Source organism: Hirundo rustica, chromosome 14 (genome assembly GCF_015227805.2).
Source record: "Hirundo rustica isolate bHirRus1 chromosome 14, bHirRus1.pri.v3, whole genome shotgun sequence".
Classification (NCBI taxonomy): domain Eukaryota; kingdom Metazoa; phylum Chordata; class Aves; order Passeriformes; family Hirundinidae; genus Hirundo; species Hirundo rustica.
The window spans coordinates 18,109,464-18,130,187 of record NC_053463.1 but is presented as its reverse complement, the minus strand read 5'-3'; the positions used below and the strand labels follow the sequence as shown (position 1 = coordinate 18,130,187).

General features: G+C 39.5%; 1 long non-coding RNA gene across 6 annotated transcripts in view; it reads left to right on the top strand.

The window, feature by feature from the left end:
• Positions 1 to 20,724, top strand: part of LOC120759224 (uncharacterized) — an 87,496-nt gene that overhangs the window by 58,680 nt on the left and 8,092 nt on the right. For 5 of the 6 annotated variants that reach the window (XR_005703134.2, XR_009208316.1, XR_005703133.2 and 2 more), the window contains 2 exons: positions 13,452 to 13,600; positions 16,853 to 16,934. This is a non-coding gene — a long non-coding RNA (uncharacterized LOC120759224). The remainder of the gene's footprint in view (positions 1 to 13,451; positions 13,601 to 16,852; positions 16,935 to 20,724) is intronic. The other variant, XR_009208317.1, reaches the window with a different exon arrangement.

Here is a 20,724-nt window from a genome sequence, read left to right as displayed (position 1 = left end):
ACATGAGACAATAGGCACAAACTGATTTGTGCAGTGCCCAAGCCCCAAGTAGACTGTGCACAGAGGCTGTGGAGTGTCTCTCCCTGGGGATATCCCAGATATTCCTGTGCCCTGAGCTCTGGGATGGCCCTGCTGGAGCAGGGAGGTGGCACCAGGTGAGCTCCTGTGGGCCCTTCAGCCTCACCCACCCTGGGATTCTGTAACCTCACTTGAAGAATCACATTCCCACACTTCACTGGTGTCAATTTACCCCTTTAATCTGAAGGCCAGTGCCACCTCTTCACCTCCTGTTGGGTGGAGCAGGTGAGCACAGGAGGGTGCACCCCAGCTCCCGGGGGATCTGCAATGACTCGCACAGAACTGCAGTTGTGCAGGGTCCTGGCTCTGCCCCGCCTCTCACATTTCACCTGCAGGAGCCGGCGGAGCTGCAGGGTTCCACCAAAAGGCTTTTAACATGTCTTGTCATTGCCTGATTCAGAGTTCCTCAATGTGCCACCAATAAAACAGCCATGGCTTTTCATGTCGATTTTGGTCTGGGTTCAGATATTTTTGTGAAATTCTTACCCAGTCATGGATGCTAACTTGTTCTCTGTTGGAACCTTTTGTAGCTGATTCTAATTAATATTCACTTACCATAAGTGGCAGAAGAATGCTTGTTCTTGGAATGTTCAGCCAGCCAAGCAAGGAGATAGCAGTAGTTGTAGTGTTTGAAATGACACAATATTTAAAGGTATATGACAGATAATAAACCACCAGGGCTCACAAAAGCAACTTTTCAGTAATTTTCTAGAGGGGGTTGTTACACAAACAGAGGGGAAGGTACCTGGAATATGACAATTGCTATCATTTTATTTCTCCATAGAACTCTAATACTGTAAGAATAATTTTAATATATTTCCTTGGGTTGAAAGATGAGTGCAGCTTTTCACATTCCATAAGTGAATTTTGTTTAATGAAAACCATACAAGGTGTACTTCTATATGCTGACTTGAAACACCATTAAGCAGCTAGCCTGATATTTTAAATATGCATGTGTTTATTTTCTCATGGCTTCACAGAAATCAGACTAGAAAGGACTTGAAACATTGCTAAGGAATTCAACAAAACCCAAATGAAACATTTATTTCATTAAGAAGATTTATGAAGAAACTAATGAGCTCTCTCTTCCTTTCCACTGGATACTTATTGCTTCTGTAGGATTCAGAACACTTTCAGAATCCCCAAGAAATGTAGGAAAGGCTCCTGACTGTGAGTGCTGGCCTGGTTATTCCTGTGTTTGCTGACAGAATCACCTTGCACTGCTGCTAAAGCCAGCAAGCATTCAGCATTTCCTGTTGTCTTCTGGAGGCCTGAAAAGGAATGTATTCTCAGTGGAACTCTCCAAAAGTAGAGTCAAGATACACTGTTGGTGCAAATAATACTTTCCAAGGCTGAAAAGTCTGGATAACTTTCAGAATACTCACATTATATTTGCAATAAATTAGCTTCTGCTCGTGAAATAGATGTAATAATATCAGGACCTAGAAAGGATGAGAAATTAGATATTTAATACCTTAAGTTCTCTTGAAGATTAGCATTGTGATGAAGCTGTGGGGTTTTTCTTTGCAGAAACTTGCTAACTGTTTCCAGAGTGGTTTCAGACCCCTCTGCATGTTGAGGGTGTCCAGCAGCACTGTCCTCTTCTTTTAAAGAAATAAACTTCTTTACCAGCAGTGTAAAGTGTTGAAAGACCAGCAGAAAGAGAGATCAGCTGAAAAAGCGAATACCCCAAATGCTGTCCATTAGAATTATTCCAAAAGGAACTCCAAGAATGGTGGCTCTGCTGCTTGGAGGGGTGGGCTTGTGCCCAGACAGCTTCAATGCTGCTTCACTTCACCCTGAGCTTGTATTAGTTCAGTTTAAAATTGTGTTCCCTGGCAAACCATAAAAGATTTCAAAAGTATTAGACACCCACTTTTGTGCTGGAATTTAATATGCAACTTTTTATTGGAAAATAATCGTCCTTGTCTGGCGAAATCCACCATGCAATATTTCTGTTAGTAGGCATAATGCAATAAAGACAGGGAGAGCTATTTATCACTACAAATTTTGAGGATTTCAGGATTCTTTTTATTATTTTAATATATTTCTTTGGTATTAAATCAGAAAAATGATAAATTACACCTGTCGAGGCTGTTTTTCCTTTTTCCCAGAAAATGATGTACAACCTAATTTCACTGGTCATTTTGGCTTTTAAAGATATGTATTTTTCTCCTATTAAAAACTCTACCAATAGAGCTTTTTTTTAATAATAATACTGAAGTACTTTTTATTTCAAACATATGAAGTAGTTTATAACTACTTCCTGGCATTGCAAACTTTGGCCTTTTCACATTATATTAGGTTTGTTGGTTTTTTTTTTTTTTTTTTTTTTTTTTTAAGGCTTTAAGTATATATTGCTTTGAAAGAAATAGTGTATTGTTAAGATGCTAGATGAAATGGATCAATTTTCAGTATTTGAAATAGATTAAATTGCGGCTCATCTGAACGGTTAAAATAATAATTTATTTCATTTCATTACTTTCCTGTACACCAATCAGCTTTTACACAGTCTCAGAATTGGCATTTTCCTTTTTTTTTTTTTTTTTTATATGCACTATCATCTTTTTGTAAAGGATAATGTAGAATTAAAAGCAAGCCATAATTTCAGCAATTGCACTACATAACAGGAAAGAAAGAAGAAAAACAATAAGAAGGTATCAACAAAGGCAACAAATGATTTGGGTTGGTATCAGGGTTTCCATTACTTTCACAATTATTTCAGGTTTGCATATTTCAAAATATATTAGCCCAATTTGATTTCAAACCTCAGTTATTTGAATTATAAATCATTATGTCCCTCCTAGCTGATCAGTTGTGAAATATCTTTGATTTGCATAATGGAATGTGTTAGTCATTCCTTCATGTTTGTGGAGCTGAGTGCTCTCTCATACATGTTTAGTTCTTTCTGATAATTAACTTTTTCACTCTATGGTAGCAAAATAGCTGCAGTTTTATTATTATTTTGTGTGGTAATTTGAGGTAAAATAATTTTAGCCTCTCAAACATTCTCAGTCCTTGTCTTTGTTAGCCTCATGTTATTAAAGGCTCTGCCCTGTAACTGAGAGGAGCCAACTATGAAGCTTTGCAAAATAAAACCAGGTAATCACATGTTGGATGTTACAGATTGACAGAGAAACAACTCTTAAATACTAAATTAGGAGATTTTCCAATACCAGGCAGCTATAAAACCTATTCTTACAATGTTTCAAAAAGAGTTTAACCTACTTAAAATGAAAAGGAAAATTCTTTGTTCTTATAAAAGTTATTGAACTCTTTGGTCAAAGATGTGCAGGAATGGGAGAGCGAAGCAAGCACTCAGAAAACCCTGGTGAGAGCAGTGAGTGTGCTGGGTGTTTGTGGGGTGTCTGAGTTCAGGGTGTTTTGGGACACAGTGCCAAACGCCTTGCTGAAGTCGAACCACGGCTGTTTCAACTTTGGTGAAGTATTTGACATGGTTTAGTACAGATGTGATGTATTTTTATCTCTTGTAATTGAAACAAATGAGATAAAAGTAATTTGGTTCGTGTGTCTCTTTTGGGACTAGAATATGTGCCATGAAAAGTAATTGCTTTAATTAATAACAGATGACGGTCTTTAATGTCCTAAGGTGAATCTCTATTGCATATATTTCTAGATTAAATTCAGGTTGGGTTTGCCCAAAGTCCATCAGACCCTTTGCTGCCAGCAGCAGCTTTGGAACCCAGCACAAAGTCCTTCTCTCTCTCGAGTCTGACACAGGTGAGGATGCAGCTCATGGATTTGGTAGACTCTTCAGAAGGTTAAGAAAGTGCTTGAACACAGATTGTGCTTTGAAGGCTCTGTAACTGAGCTGAGCAGTGAGCAGCAGTAAGTTATTGAATGTATTTCTTTTGCTTTTAAAAAGTCTGGAAAGCCCTGTGTTAGAGCAGAGCAGTCTAGGTTACAAAGCTGGGTATTTGGGACTGAGGAAATGGCAGGACTTGGATTGCCACTGCAACTGTAAATATTGACATTGTTGCAGAGTAGTTTTAATTACAGGATCACAATTATTTCTCTCAGAGGATATTTGACTCTTTCAGTTCAGAAGATGTGCCATCCTAGTTTCAAGAAAAGCTACTACCTACCACTAATTTTTTTTTTTTTTATTTTTTTTTTTTTTTTTTTTTTTTTTTTTTTTTTTTTTTTTTTTTTTTTTTTTTTTTTTTTTTTTTTTTTTTTCCCTGGGCTGTTGTCTGAATGTGTCATTCCCCGGTGACTGCTCTTCCTGGCATTTTTTCTTTTTGCGCTTTTCTGTCATTCTTACTGTTGCACTGGGGTGAATGGTGTGGTCTTGGCAGTATCCCTAAAGGTAAGGGGCTGGAGTTAATCCTGTGTTACAGATGGTTGGGTGAAGTGTGGAAACTGAACTGTAAAGCTCACACTAAATGCACAACTAGTTTAATATGCAAAAAACTCCTCCTAACTCCACTTGTCACTTAGTTTCCCAGAGTCTGTCCATGAAGAGAAGGCGGGGAGAGAAGCCATATAGCCAAGAGCCCTTTGAGGAACATAAATTAGATTTCTACTCTGAATTAGCCTCAAGAGGAATGAGGGTGGGAGAAGCCTGCTGCCCTCGTTAGGGCCTGAAGATAAGTAGGAGAAGGCTGATCCTCGTGCAGGTTGCTATTTCTAAAGAGTTGTCCACAGTTACTTGTTCAGGATCACGACAAAACAAAATCAATCCAGACTTCCAGGATACCTTTCAGCTATCAATCTCTTTCCTTTCTCACAGCATTTTTTGTCTCCTAAACTCACATCTTCTGAGACAAGTGAGGCAGTGTCACAGGAATAATCCTAACACAGCCCAGGTTCTTTTCCAGGGCAGCTTCATTCTTTATCCCAAATAGGTAGAGGCAGGAAAAACAGTATATGAACATAAAAGATTGCAGTTTAAATATCATAAACTACACAGGTGAAAAGTTCTATTTTATTACTGTAGTTTTAAATTTACCATTTTCTAACGGTCAAATCTTGATTTTCTAATGTCAATACTCCTGTAGGGCAGTGAACAAATGCTGCAGGTTAACAGAGGTAATATTAAAAGGAGAAAGCTGTGAAATGTGGACATGAACCTGTCTTAATTACAAGTCACTTGGAATCAATGTTTTGTCCCTATAGCTCAGTAAAAATGTGTCCTAGCTCAGGTTTTTGTACCTGTAGGTCTCATGAAGTTCCCATGATGTGAGATTTCTCTCTGAAAGCCTCAGAGCCCAATCCTTCTGAACACAGACAAAGATGAGGCCTTTGCTGGTTTGTTCTGGTTTCTTTTCCTGCAGGTGAAAGGTGAGGATGTAGATGTAGATGAGGATGAGTTTGAGAATTTCCTGTTCTCCCTCACAGTTTGATTTAAGGTGTGACTCGGATGCTCAGCAGTAGTTTTGATCAAGAATCAAAGGCAGGTTTATTTCTATTCTAGGGGAAGAGCTGATAGTGGGACAAACATTCAGCAGCAAACTTGGCACCTCTGCTCTCAGTGTCCCTTGACTCCTGTGTGCCTGTACGTGGCTGTTTATACCTGAACACATCTATTTAATTAGGAATTCGGACAGCAGAGGTACAAAGGCTGCAAATACTATCCTAGAAAAACTTTGTACAAAGATTTTCAAAGGCATTGGGATTTCTCCAGTGTTTTGCTAATCAAGGGACCCCAATTAATGTTCATTTATAATCAAAGAGACAGATTTTTCTTCAGTGATAACTTATCTGTTCCATATTCCCCTTTTCCGTGCAAGTATCCTGTTTGTGTATATTAACATATTTATTTGGAGGTATGGGGAGACATGTAACACACTTGATAAAACACTGCTGCTTTAAAGTCTTCTTTTTCCAAACAAGAATTTATTATATAAATCAAGACTTTATTAAATGGCTGGGCATATATGTATAAATTGGAACGGGTCTTGAAGTATTGCACCCTTAAACTGAACAAAGTGATTAGGATAACTGATAGCTAAATAAGGTTTTTATGTGCCTGTGGGAGCCATATTAGGATTGATTTGACAAGGCAGTTCAGCTGTGGCAACAGTCATAATATCTAACACAACATTATGTTTTATTAGTAAAATCCTTAAGTGTAGCAAGCTGTTTGTGTCAAAACAACAGTATATTTTAGGGAAGAAAAAGACTTACTGGATCGAAGGTGCATCATCAGGAATGATAATATATTAGAGCATTCTTACATTAAAGAGATCTTCTGCCATCACTGAATCAGTAGTTAACTGCACGCTGGAGTACTCGCTTCAGCTGAACGGGGTCATTTTGAAGAAATCCTAACAGTAATTTTTAATTTGCTATTTTAAAATATTGTGGCAACTTAAATACTGCTTCATCATATTTATCTGCCTTTTTCACAAGGAAATAAACAGACGTGCTGGAGGTATTTGGTAAATAATTGATTGCAGTACGTGGCTGACATTATCCGAAGATGTGCAGTTCACAGCCATTGCTTGAATTAAGACAATATATTTTTTTAAAAATTGTACTAAGGGTTATTTCGACAATTACTTATTTCTGGTTTCCTCCTTTGTTGTTGCTTTATGTATTTAATTGTAATAACTTTTCATGTATAAAATAGACTCAGTTCACCTGTCTTGGATTCACCTCTCCTATGTTCAAGTTATAAATCCTAAAAATTAGAACAGAGAGGTCATTTGATGGCATAACCTTTTCTGTAGGAAACTGGATTCCTCTTGTGTGAGCATTCAATTTATTAAAATAATTTTGCCATTGTCCTGTCTGGACTGCTCGAAACTGTTTCAGTAGAGAAATTTTAATGGAGTGCCAGTGATATATTCCTAAACTAGCAAGTTCTTAACGACCCTGGAAAGTGACTGCTTGATTACACTTTAACGGTATTTGCAAATAAAATCACAAGTAATTAAGGGGAAATCTCCAGGCTTTTGAGCAAGTTTGATGCATAATAACTGCCTGATTCAGCTTCATCTAGAGTAATGCTGTGTAGACAAGAGCTACTGAGATCAATAGCAACATAATGATAGTGGCAGAATTAAGTGAGTAACCTGAGAACTGTGTCTTCAAAATGCATGCAGCTGCCACCAGCCAGGGCCACACAGTGCACTCCTGCTTCCGTCCTAAATGTTCATCAAAAGACGCCCTGCAGGAAAATGGAGTTAGACGCTCTTTATTGCTGATCGTGTCTCTTGCCACATTTATCAGGGAAATTGGATTAGCAGTTGGCAGCTGCAGGTAGACAAGGTTCTGCAGTGATTAAATATGCAGCTTGGCTGCATTTGTTGTGACAGACCTTTAGTAAATTCTACTGTAAGCACCATCTGTCTAATTTGTATAAAGAAAACTTGGTGCTTTGAGCTACTGATAAAGAACTAAATGCTTTATCATAAACAAAACTTCTGCTCTAAATTATCTTAAACACAATTTATTAGGTTAAAGCTATTTTTCTATCATAATGAATAAATAATACATGCAAAAGTGCTTTCAGGTACTTCATTTTGCAAGTACTGAGAACAAAACCAGTTCAGTTCTTCAGTAAAATGCTTAGTATTGCAATCCACAGGGAGATGGCACTGTTAAAATATCACTATGAAAATGGTCCAGGACTGCCAAATTCATTTAATTTTGGGGTTTTACTAGGACTTTCTAACTGGCTAGAGTGTTGTTGTTGTTGTTTGTTTGTTTGTTTGTTTGTTTTTAATATTTCTGAAATACACCACTGAAAAACAGTTGTAACGAGAGTGCTCTTTCTTTTTAAAATACATTTGTAATCATTATATCTGCATACTAAGCATATGGTTAGGTTTCTTTTGCAGGGATATCAAATGTAATTGAAGATGGCCGATGTCATTACGTGCATTGCTTCCCTTTTTCCTTTTTCCTTTTTCCTTTTCCCCCCCCCCTACTTTCTTCTTCAGGTTTTTATATTACTAGGAAAAATTTCCAACATTAAAACAGTGCCTAATTTTCTCCTAAGAATGTCAAGATTTCTCCTGACAATCTGGGTAAGTAATCTATTGCCTGGGAAGCTGGAATCTCAGTAGTACTTTGTTTATAGTTGTGACATCATCAGATCTGCTAGAAATGCATGGAAAGGGATCTGAAGAAAAAGCAGTTAAATAGCAACATGCTATCTTTAGCTGGTTTGTAGAAACTCCATGCTGTTAAATTATTTAAAATCGTTGATTTTCAGCTTGAACACATTAAAAGTTTTCACACTAAGTGCCAAATGTTGCAAACAGCACTTTAACAGAATGATTTTGCTTTGATCCCTGTAGCAGTTCCTGAATAATTTATCACAGGTTATTGCCTTAATTCTGGAGAGGGATAGAGCAATAAAGGCAGATGAAAACACTCCAGTTGAAACACCTTGGGGCCTGCTCATTCCTCTGACACGGCTCTTTTGTTGGAACTATTTAGAGGTTATTAAGATGTGTCTCCAGAATTAAGAGTATGCTGTAAGGATGAAGACAGCCATCTTAATTCTAAAGACAAAGCACAATGACCCTTCACCTTTTTTTTCCTTTGTTGTTATTATATAGTAGAATTATGAGGGTAATATTATCGCTGCACCCAGTTGTGCCACTGTAGTTAAGGGTCTGTCAGACTCTCCATTACCAGCCCTGTTTTGGGGGTGGTGGGTGTGAGCAGCCTCGTCTGTTTTAGATGGCCTCAGTCAGACGCTTGGCACATATTGGCAAGTCAGAGGAGCTTTTCTGGGATCATTTACATCTCCAGCTCCTTCCCCTTGGAAAAAATCCATTGAAAAATGTGCTTCAGCACTTTGAAACAAAATACCTGAATTTATTTTTAAAATGGCGTAGTTATAATTAAATCTTAAGGAAACCCGTCACTGACATTCAGGGAAGGATATTCTGAAACTGAAGTCTGAACAAAATTGCTTCATTAGCGAGGAGTGTATAAACCCCAGAGTGCTGACAAGCTCCTCTTGCTGTGTCTCCTGTATCTGCTGTTCTTTTCTCCTGCTCTCCCTCTTTGGCCACTGCTGATGGTGCCTTTTGCTGTCCCGTGGTCCCAGGAGGGGCTGGGATGCAGCTGGGAGAGGGGCAGCAGCCTCAGGTGCTCCTGCCATCACCGTGGAGTTTGCAGGGCAGTCCGGATCCCTTGGGATGGCCCACAAAAAGCAGATGTAAAAGTGCGTGATCTTGTTCAAGATTAATAAATTTACGTTATTATTTTTCAATAATGTAAATGTATTTATTAATACATTACATGTATTATTTATATTAGTAAATTTTATGCACGTAAGTGCTATTCGGTTACTTACACTGGATAAAACTAGATTCTCTGGGGATTTCAGGAGTTTGGGAGGAAGGTTCTTACTGAATGTGAGGTAAGGAAACATGGAATCCAAGGTGATTTTTGCTCCTATTAGAGTTTAAGGGTATTTTGTACCGGTGACATAAATGGATCAGGATCCATCTCAAGATTCTGGAGGTTATTCCATGGGCTGTTCATCTGTGCTGGCTGTGGCAGTGTGATCTTACAAAGCTGAGTTCTGACAGATTCTGTCTGAACCATTGCTTTGCAGAACAAGAACTGTTTTACAGAACAAGAATATTAAATCTAAAACGTAGATCTTGCAGATTGAGGTAATTTATTAAAGAAGTGTGGCTATGGGATTTTTAATAATAATATCTCAATTTAAATAACAGATAACCAAAAAATGTTGTTTACGTAACGGTTGTTGTTCTTTCATTGGAATTCGAGATGTCTGAAGCTGCCCAGTGTTTTTGTAGGTTCCCAGAAACCTGGGACTGCAGTTCAAAGAAACTTGGACATCTACTTTTATTAATAGTTTTTGAAGTCTCAAAGCCAAACTGTTTCTTAAATAGATTTGTGAAAGAGTGTTTTCTTAAACCACTTTTTGTAGAGACAGAATAAGCCTGTTGGAGGCCTGTGGGTTGGGCTGTCCTCCTCTAGCCCACATCCCACAAAGCCACACGAAGTGAGCTCTGTGTCCCCCGCGAACAAAGGCTGCCAGGGGCCGTGGCTCTCCTTCTCCCCTGTCCCAGACTTGCTTTGTGCAGCCTCATCATCTCCTTTTTGTGGCTGGTATGGGCAAGGGAACCAAAATCAGAGTGGAATATTTCCACTCCTTGATCTATTGCTGCATCCCTGGCTGCCTTCAGAGAGAAGTATAAAGTGTTGCTGCCAAGTTATTTTAATTTTGATGTTTTGGCCACTTTGTCTGCTGAACAGTGATTTTCTGCATGGACAAAGCAGCGCACCAAGTATGAAAATACAGATGAGTATAAAGTTACAATTTTATATTGCATCTTCTCAGTATTGAACACTTCCTCTCTAGTGATTTCAGAGTCCCATTAAAGTTAATGAGAGTGGAGACCTCTGAGCGTCTTTGCAAGTTCAGGCCATTTCAATGCACAACAGAAAGGAAATGCAAATATTAAAATACCCTCAGCAACCTCAGTAGTCTTTGGTAAAGAACTCCATTTGTCCTGGGATAAATCTGTCTGTGCCACCCAGGTCAGCCAGGCTGATGAGTCTATATATGAAAAGTAGAAATTGGCCCTGGTCTGAGCTCACATGGAGCAGTTTACAAAGCATCAGCCATAATTTGTTCTTTATGTGATCAAGTAAAATGAATGTGTGACTCTTACCTTGTGTATTTGTCAACAATATAAATATTGCAGTGATAGTACCAAGTAGCACATTGCTGAAAAACCGGGGGATAAAGAGGGAACTCCTTGCTGGTTGTTTTTTTTTTTTTTTTTTTTTTTTTTTTCCACAGACCCTGCAGAACTGTGATTTTTTTTTTTTTTTTTGAAAAAGAAAAAAAAATACAAATCCCACCAGCAATTTAAAAAACAATGCTTACATGTGAGTTAATCAAAAAGTTTGTTTATGTTGTTAAAATATTTTTCATTCACTGGTGTTTCTTATTGATGTCTATTAATTATCCTGAAAACATCCCCTTAGTAGGAGCTAATTATCTGCATACAGTGTGGTCTGCATGGGAGCAGGAAGGATTCTGCAGCCACACTTCAGTCATCAAAGGGGAAAAAATGCATCTCAGAATTAATGTTAACACAGGCAGAGGTTTGCATGGTTTCCTCTAAACCAAGAAATCATTTTCTGAAGAAAACTTACTTGGAAAATTACTTTTAAAACCCCCAGCAAAACAACAAAAGGTACGTTAAAATAACGTTACGATGGGAGTCTCAGTGCGGCCTTAATTGGAGCTTGTTATGAGTATCAGTTAGTCTTACACCATTCAAAATATTACCAGCTTAAATTAACCTTTTATTGTTGAGATCACTTTAAATATATTAATACAGGAAGCACTTTTAAATGTTAATGCATAGTGTTCATATGTAATGTTTTAATTTGCATTATTCATTATGAGAACATATTGAATAATCCAAAGCATTTCCTAAGCATTTTCCTAATGTCAGCACTAGAAAACTTGTGGATTTTTTTTTTTTTTTTTTTTTTTTTTAAATCTGAAGATCCTTCTGGTTTTCTCTGGGGAAAAAAATTAATAAAAATAATAATAAATAAATAAATAAATAAATACCACAACAAAAAACCCCCAAACCCAGAGGTTTGAGCAAGACATTTAAACTAATGAATCCAAATCAGCTGTGTGTCCATTATTGGCTGATTATTGCTCCATCTGCTCTGCACGAAGGTGAAAATCAATTAGGGAGTGTGCTGGCGCTGGCGCTGGGCTGGGGCAGAGCCCCCCGGCAGTGCCAGCCCCTGCTGAGGTGCTGGTGGCACAGTGGGCACAGGACAGGCAGCAGGAGCTCTGTGATCCCTGAAATCACCGCACAGCGGTGACACAGGGCACGGTTCTGTTTGTCACACCCCGATCCAGAGCACAGCCGAGGGGCTTCCGTCCCTCTCTACATCCCCAGTGCTGTCAGAAACAGAAAAAAACCCAAACCCGTGTCTTTCATTCCAAACACAATGTACCAACATTTGGTTGAACATCAAAAGTGCTTAAAAAATACCATACAAGTGCTATCTGGGGAGATTTCCTTCTCTGGTATGAATCATGTCTTTAATTTAATCAGTTACTTTCTATTTATGTCAAGTCTATTAATATCACAACACCTGCAAGTTGTCTTGATCTAGAGGAAAATGGACTTCTGCAAACAAAATCAAAATCTTTACTTTGTAGTTTTCTTCAATAAGTAATGATAATGAACTCTGCTTGTTTAAAATATCGGGTACATTTTTAAACTAGCACATGTAGTAATGCCCCCAGGTATTTTCTTAACACTACAGGGAAATGTTTTGTATTTTTATAAATACAGAAGCTGTAACTCTTTCTCAGGCACACAGTCATGTTGGAAATAAACTGCGGAAATATGTAGTGAGGGATCATGAAAATACTTGGTTTATAATTTAGATGTCACAAAACTATTAAAATTGCTTATGTGTTTGGTTCATGGACAGAAAAAATAGCATTTAAGGACAATTATATGATCTACAAGAAACCAAGCTTTAAAAAATATTTTTATTTGAAGTCAGTTGTGAAGCTTCACTAATAACCTTCTTGGTTAAGAAACGGAAATGCATCAATATAAAATCAGAAGTAGGAAATGATCTTTTCAGTACTGCCAGGCTGCGCAGGAGCCCCTGATGATCTGAGGGCAATCCCCTCAGGTGCTGGGCAGTAGGATCCTGATGACCACTCAGAAAATCTCTCTTTAAGACCCTTGTGAGCCTGCAGGGATTTTATCTGTGCAGGCTCAGTGGGAAGACAGTAAGTCCAAAACAAAAGCAGTGAAATCTTTATTTCTCCTAAAACTAGTGGAAGAATTCCTCTATTTTCAGTTTTAGAGGACTGGGGAGGGGGCGGGGGGAGAACCCAACAACAGCAACAACAAACCATTCAACTCCTGAAGCCAGAGTGTGAATTAACATCTCATTTTCTAGTGGGCCCCGCTGGGTACATTTAACTTCATTAGTACTGTTTGTGCTTGTGTTGCCCTACAACTTCCTAAAATGGGGAAGATAACGTAAAAACAGATCCATGCTGCTTCCATTCCAGGTTGGTTTGACTTTGTTTTGCCTTGTGTGCCACGAGAGTCATGTTCCTGTGCAGCTGTGGGAGGAGTGACAGCATCTGACCTCTGCCCCTCTGGAAAGAAAAGGATGCATCCATGGACATGGCTTTTTGTGGAAGGATCCAGGATATACAATCCTCAGGACCCTTTCTTGATTTTTTTTTAAAAATGAATTTATTCCTTCTACTTCATTGATTTCAAATAAATTAAAACAGCGTCCGACTTTTGGATTTCAGTATTCTGTATTCTCAGTAAAAATACATGGAAATGTAGCTTTGTATGGAATTCAAGGCTCAGGCCTTCTCCTTTTCCCTTGCACAGGTTCAAAATGTTTTTCTTCCTCCCCCTCAGCATGTAAAGGAGAAGTTCATTTGGACCAGTCCAGCTGCATCCAGGTATTGATCCCAAGCATTACAGCACAGTGAGCTGCTGTGATCACAACTCTCACTTACTCTAGTTAAAGCAAAAAGGTAAATGGGGAAAGAAGGGATGGGCAAGTGCTAAATTTATTCTATCAAGTTTAAATATCCTTTGGTTAGCATGTTTCTTTTATAGTTTCAAATATACCCTCAGAAAATGGGCTTAATAGTGAAGAAAAGCTGTTTTACAATGAGATTTTATTCTGTTATGTTTGAGGCCTCAGCATTTCATATTGAAAATAGAAAATACAGAATATTAAGAAAAGTAATGTCAGTTTACTTACTTTTGTTCGATAAATAAACAATACAAAGAGGCAAGAGATAAAAGACTAAGATTTAATATAACATAAGGTGATGATTATTCTGTATTGAATACTAGCAGGAAAAGTCACTTATAAATCATTGTTAGAAGAATGTGTTGATAAACTTTTCAAGTGATTGTAGGAAATACTTTGGGTTGAAAGCCTGTCTGTAAAAAACCGAATTACACTGAGTAATCTCTCACCCGATCCCAGGGTTTAGGATTTAAGCTTTGTCCAGTAGATGGCAAAAATGAGCAGAAATGATTTCTTTGGAGTCCTTTTGGAAGGCAGGGGACTGTGGTACTTCAGCAGCAGGATGGAGCTGTCAGGCTCCCGGGTCAGAGGTGCATTCAGGTGTGCCAGGGCTGTGCTGGGCTGCCAAACGGGGCTGCTCTGTAGCACGCTTGCTTATACTAATTGAGTTTCTCCAGCAAATCAGGTTCCTTGGAAAAAGGCCAAAGGCTTTTCATAATTGTATTGACAAGAAAATGAATATGATAAATGGTGTTCATTCAGCTGAGACAAGATTTATAGTTTTCCTCTGGCGAGGGATGAAGAGAAAATATTTATAAAAATAGTAAAATTTCTTATAAAGTTTTATTAGGTGATCTCTCAAAAAACTTCATTAAAATATTTCCAAATATTTTAAGCAGCTTCAGGTGTTAAGTGTAGCATCTTCGCAAAGTATCCAGTAATTCATGATTAAAAAACAAAATCAAACAAACAAACCAAGAAAACAAACCCTCTGGATATGAAAGTCATTTATTCTTCTTGAAATATTGATATGTCAAGCTGTCAATGACGATCACAGCACCACAGCTTGAGAAAGTTTATTTGTCTTTTGTATTTGGACTACGTGGTCTCTGTAGTTTGTAGGTCAGTCCTGAATGAGCAGGTGTGGCCTGGCAAACCCTGAGTACCCACAGGTAGAACCTGGTTTTCCCTAATAGTGGTGATTCTCCTTATGGATTTTATTCTGCTTTCAGGCTACCTGGGTAAGATGTTGAGTGTTTAATGTTTTTTCCATACTAATGCCAGAATGCAGTCTAAGGTCCTTGGTCTAGAGTCAGGTATGTCCATGGAAATTCAATTATGAGTTCAGAGAAATATCCACCTTTTTCTTCTTTTCACTTAGTCTTTCTTACAGTTGGGTGGGAACCCAGAGCAGTCCTTCCCTGTGTTCCTCCCAGCTGATCCTTGGATTTAAGGATTTCTGTTCTCTGTAAAAAATGAGGTTGCAATAAGAAAATGGGTTGGAAGAATTAAGTTGTTAGGTTTACTCAGAGTTCCAGTCAGCTCGATCACACCTGATGTCTGTGGGTGAGTGCATGAAGCAGCCTATAGAAAATACCTGTGTGTACAGACAGCTCACACTGAGCTCGCAGAAAAGTCACCTGCCAGGAACGGGTTCATCCCATGCTCATTTAAAAGGTCCAGTTGAGCTGGATACTGGGCTGGCTGACCCTGTGCTGCTCCAGATGTGGGTTACTGGGACAAGCAGGACAATCTTTTCACCAGACTAACAGTGTTACACATTTGTCCAAATTAATATCATATTTCTTAACCCAAATAAAACCATGGACAGCAATAAGATGGCTTCTTCAACATTATTCTGATTTTTGAAGAACTGATTTTTTGAGTTGTGTGTTTTAACTATTCAGGATTAGGTACAAGCTTGAAAGAGCCAAAGTGCTGTAGAGACTGAAGTTTCCTAATCACAAGAAGAGAATGTATTTCTCATGAGGCAGCAATCTGTTTGCAATAGCAGTTATTGCCCACTTACAGGGACTCAAACCTCAGTATCGTTTTTTGCAGCTTGAATTCCTTTGAGCTAGAACTCGTGCTCAGGTTAAGTTCATGCCTTAGCCAGATTCCTTGAAGCTTGTGGTTAGAAACACTTAAAAATAATACTCTGCTTAAAACCAATTTATTCCACCTTATTTGATTTATAAAAGAAGCAATAAATTGCCAAAGCCTTTCTGTTGACCCTGGCTTTTATAAAATTTGACCATAGTTTCCAGTTTTCCCTGGTCAATGAATATGGACTCAATGCTTCAAGCTTCTGAATTAAGATAGCGAATCATCCTGGATGCATCAGCAGCCTTTGCTGCTGGGTTACATTTTGCCTGGAGGGTTTGGCTGCCAAGATACTCTCCCTGCCATGAAATCTCTAAAGGTGATTGCTTTCTATCCCATGAAGTTCCACAGAGGCTGTGCAGCGTGGCACCTTCTCCCTGCAGTGCCATGGGGGTGCTCAGAAGGCTGAGGAATGGGGATGACTTAGGAGAATTAGCAGCACAGCTCTGTTCTGTACCTTACCTGGCATCTGCTGCATTTAGAGAATTGACCATCCTCTCTTGAGAGTGAGCTGCACTGGAAGTCTACTCAGCAAAAATGTAGCTGCCATTAGTGAGCTTTTAGAGGTGGCGTGGGTCATCTGTGTCTTTTGAGAGTACCTTAGGTAAGTGAGATTTGAATTTAAATCCCAGATTAATACTGGACAGCTTTCCATCATGTGTCTAACTCATTTGTTTGATTCAAAATGTGAGGAACTCTGTAAAGGAGAGAGAAGCAAGGTCTAAAATACATTTCTCATGGCAGCATCTTCCACTCTATAGCTGAGCTGCAGAGCCTGGGGTAGGTGGCTGCAGGATCCAGCAGTGTGGAGCTGCCTCAGGCAGCAGCAGCCTGTCTGTCCCTCTGTCTGTCTGCCTGTCCACCTGTCCACACTGTGCTGCTGTTGGTTGGCAGGGCTGTCACTGGGCTGCAGCTCCACCCCAGAACAGGGTCAAACCATGGCACAGCTGGGGCTGCATGGCCTGGAAGTGTGAAACCCTTCCCATATATATATATATATATATATATAAAAAAATCCATAGAGTTAGTTTATAAGTTAATTGTACTCTGTAATGTGCAGATATGTGTTTGTTTCTTTTTGAAGGGAATCCTTTGCTGTTTTCAGCCCTGATAAAGTTCTGAATATTTTTCTGTTATTTTTTAGATCCCAACATCGAAGTGTTGATGGATCATCTCCAAACAGAATTCTCCTCTTCAGAGAAGCCAGTAAAGCGATCTGTGCATTAGTAGGTATTCATTAATGGTTCTTCTGCAGTGTAATCCTTTGCCATTGCTGAGCAGGGGTGGATTTGGGGAATCCACAGCAGGACTGCGAGGTGCTGCAGGCAGAGCCCCCCCTGGCAGAGCAGGGCTCAGCCTCGGGAGCTCTCGTTCCCTGCCCTGGGGCTCCCTCCTGTGCCAGGGCTGCTCGTGTCACCTTTAACCCAAGGCTGCTCTGGAAGCTGCAGATGTGTTCCAGCAAAGACACAAACACTTGTGAGGTTTGATCCAGGCTGCTGATTGATAAGTGTGGGTTGATTTTATGGATTTAAATTATATTCCAGCACTTCTGAAACATAATAGGACCACACCAGCTTTATCCTAGAGCACTCTTAAAAGTGTTAAAATAAGCTGCTCCATATTACTACTCCCACTCATGCCTGCATCTGCAACAGGTCTCTGACACCAGAAATTTGTATTACACCCCAACTGACATTGAATCTTATTTTGTTATCTCAGTATTTAGAAAGGAACATTACCAAGTTCTTGTACAGAAACCTCATTTGTAGTTCATATGAACTGGAAGAGCCATTAATGGCTTGTTTCATTTAAAGAAAGAAAATTGATGCATCAAAGTTGCTTTTACTGCATTCAGGCTGATTTTTGGGTCTGGAAATTGTGTGTCACAGGGCCGCCTTGATAAACAACTTCAACTGTGATGTTGCATTTGATCTGTTGGACATGGAAACATCTGTGCAATGTTTAAAGCATTTATTTGTAACAAAAATAACTTACAAATAATTTTTGTTTCTTTCGCAAATGTACCATGTTGTTAGTGAACAAAAATTTTCATCTGTGTTAGAGTAAATTTGTTAAAATGATTAAGCAAAATAAAAATAAGCTTTGAAAATGTGTGAAAGATGAAAGGCAATCTTAAGATGATCTAAAAAAATATCAAATGTAGTCATGATGATGATTCAGCCCTATTTGTCTTATGGTACCTGATCCCACTGCAATCATATTTTCCTTTTAAATTTTTTTTAATTTTAATTTATTTCCATCAGCTTTCACCATCCCTTCTGCACTTAGGAAAAACGTAACCATATTATTGGGCATCCATTCAGCTCAGTTGTTGGCATCAAGTTTCTAAACCTTGCTGAGTAAACCACACGAGTTGTTTTCAACCAGCTTCATTCCTAATTCATGCCTAAAAAAACCCCCAAAACCTCTACAAAGAAACCTTCTACTTTCAATCGCAGCTTTTATGGTGTGGACACAGTTGATAAAATTCCCAGCCCTAAGGTGTCGGTAGCTCTTGCACATAAGGACCAGAGAGCATTTTCTGACTCATGCTGGGATTTAATTGTGCAGCGTAAAAGGGAATTGGAGCCCAGTGCACATCTAGGAATAAAAACTGAACAGCAGAGCTGTGTCCAAAGCCTGATCATCTGACCATCTTTGCTAAATTATGGGAGAGAACCTTAGGATCGTGTGGCATCTCCTCCGAGGTGTGTGCCACAGAAGAGGAGAAGCGAGCAGAGAGTCACAGATGGGGTTGGGTTGGAGGGACCTGCTAAAGGTCTCCGAGTACATCCCCTGCATTGGACAGGGGCATCTTCAACCCCTGGGAGCTTTCTCCTGGGTTCTCTTCCATGTATTTCCTAACTGCTTTCCTAGGGAAGGATGGCATTTTGCTCAGCACAGGTTTAAGAGGATTGTACTAAATCTCCACCAGAAAAAAACATTTCAAATCACCCATCAGCTAAAAGCAGAGGAAAAATGGAGATGTGGGAGAGAGCCTCCCCCCAGCATCCCTGTGGGGGAGTTATTTTGCTTGTAAACACGTGCATGTGAACCTCAGGGTCCCATCAGTGATCCTTCCAGTACTGAGGTGTGACTTTAGAGGAACTGTTCAGGTTTTCTGTGGGGTGAATGAGTGCCAGGATTTGTTCTGGGCAGAGCCCACTCTCAAGCCCCTCCCGTGTGGGAGCAGGGATTTCACAGGATGCAGCTGGCACAGCTGGTCTGCCCAGCCTGGCCATCACCTGCTGGGCTCTGGGCACTGCAGTAAAGCCCTGCTCAGCCCCATTTCATACTGCTCTGGGAAGGTTTCCTCTCAGTTCCTTTTCCAAGATTCAGATGGTTTTAGAGTCTTTTTGCCTTCTGCAAAGCTCTGAGCCAGACGTAAAAAAGAGACCGAGTCTTCAGGTTCTGATTTTTCAAGGTTGTGCACTTTGTTTATTGTTTCTTATCTTACAATTTCCTCAGTGCCCAACGAAGGTCTGTGCAGCTGCTCGGGCACCTGGCGACTCCTCCTGGACTGGGCTGTCGCTGCCTCTTTCACTAATTGTTACGTGTTCTTTATTTATCATTATTTGCCAATACCTATCACTTATATTAAACAGGTCATCCTTACTTTGACCCAATCTCTTTAAACTACTTTGTGCCACCATCACTGCTGAAAATGGAGTGAGGGAAGAAGAAAGAAGAAGCAGGAGCCAACGCCCCAAATCCTCCATCTTGCCCCCATTCACTTCCATACTAAAAACCCAAACCTACTGTTTTCTCACCCTGTGATAAGCTAAACTCCAATCTTTCACACTCTTGTGGCTTGCAACCCTTCGTGCAGTGCAGGAAGCCTTTCCCATGGACTGGGATCAAAGCCAGTGTCCCTCTGGGCTCTGTGCCAGGGTCCCAGACCCCCCTGTCCAGGTCTCTGACCCTCCAGGGCAGCCGAAGGAATGCCCTGGACTCCAACAGTTTCCCTGCCCATTGTGAGTATTTCAAGATACTACAATTGATCAGCACTGAATGATGGCTGTTAGCATTTTTAACTTTTACCATTAAGTGATAGTTTCTAGATTTCTGTTCCACTGTACAAAAAGATGTAACTTCTGGAAAAGTGCTATAGGGATTCATTAATTATGTATGATCTTTTGAACATACAAATTCCTATAAAGTACTGATATAAAGGAATTTTGCATTGTTTTCAAATGCCTTTCTGAAAATCTTAATAATTGTATTTTCAAGGAAAACAGTAATCCATAATACTCTATGATCTTTTAAACTGTATTTGCCTTTTAAGCCTGTGTAATCTTGACAGATGCCTGAGAAAAAATAAACAAGTAAACCAAGTGATGATCATAAAATTCACTTTGAGTTCTTGAGCAATGTTTCCAGACCCTGAATTTTCCAAGTCTGAAAAACTGTGCAATTCAGATAAAAGAATGAACTCGTACATGCCTTCCAATCAGTTTTCAAGTTTTCTTCTGAGTTTTCAAGTTTTCTTCTGTACCATTCTTTCAAGTAACTTAAAATCACAAAAATAGTTGAGATTCTCTCACTCAGCATGATTTTATGACTGAAGTATTAGAAAAAAAATTGAAGATGCACAGCAAATGTCAGGAAATGACACCAGACAGAATGTGCTCATTTATCTTACCAAGTCAGCCAGACCTCTTGTATGTGCCTGCAGCTTATGGTGAGCTCCTCAGAGCTGATCAGAGACACATCTTAACCCAGGATAGATTAGACTGGAATTTATATGATAATCATTTCCTCTTTAAACTGAGAAAAACACAAGGTGATGGCATGAGGCAGAGAGGGGAAATAGAAGCAAGCATCTCTTTCTTTCCTCACACTACACCTGTGGGAAGGCGCTTCCTTTCAGTCTGGCTCAATTAATCCACAGACTGAGAGGACTGCCACAAACTCTGCCCAGGTTCCTCTCATACCTAGGAAGTTCTGTTTCCCACCACCTGAAGCCCTGGCAACCCCCTGTCTGAGCACCTGTCTTCCAGCTCTGGGGCCTCTGCC